Source organism: Perca fluviatilis, chromosome 22 (assembly GCF_010015445.1).
Source record: "Perca fluviatilis chromosome 22, GENO_Pfluv_1.0, whole genome shotgun sequence".
NCBI classification, from domain to species: domain Eukaryota; kingdom Metazoa; phylum Chordata; class Actinopteri; order Perciformes; family Percidae; genus Perca; species Perca fluviatilis.
In genome coordinates, this window is record NC_053133.1 from 26,474,256 (window position 1) to 26,475,084 (window position 829).

An 829-nucleotide genomic window follows, 5' to 3' on the forward strand; every position below is an offset into this window, starting at 1 on the left:
CACAGAGCCACACACACACACAGAGCCACACACACACACACAGAGCCACACACACACACAGAGCCACACACACACACACAGAGAGAGAGAGACACACACACACTTACAGAGCCACACACACACAGAGAGCCACACACACACACACACACACACACACACACAGATATATTATGGGACTCTTTTGCAACGAAAATGCATGGATTATTAAATCATGCAAGCCCCGCCTATTTTGCGAAAGTGCGGCTTATTTTAAAATATTGAATTATGCGATCGCATAGTCGCCTTTTTCTGGAGGGACTGTTTTATTTTGTGTGCGAAGTTGTGTCGTGACTTCTTTAAAATAAAAATGTACATGTTAGAAGAAATGTGAAATTATTCTACCAAAGTGAAGTTTCTTTCTTTCATCCTTCCTTTTTTTTTGTATCACTGATGAGCGTTTCCTACCCCTTTTGACTCTCTTTCTCTTTCAGATTATCGGGATATTAAAGTCAGTTAAATTCAAAGTATTTTGATTCATGTTTTTAAGGAAAATACTCCAGCAAGTAGATGAAGCCGCCATGTCACTGAGGCTCAAAAAAACTGAAAAGAAAAAAAAAGATTTTAGATTCACAGCTCGGCAAACGTGGAAGATAAATCCTCCTCCAAAACATTTAAATTTGGTTTCACCAACAAGGATTGTTTTTAAACACACAGGGTCATTTCGTCATTTATTTTCCAACCTGAACCCTATTTTCCTAAGTTTTTGTGTCTAAGTGACTGATGGGAACAACAATCTTTGACATTGGTCCAGCATTAAGCCTGAACTCTGTAACCAGCAACCACAGACAAT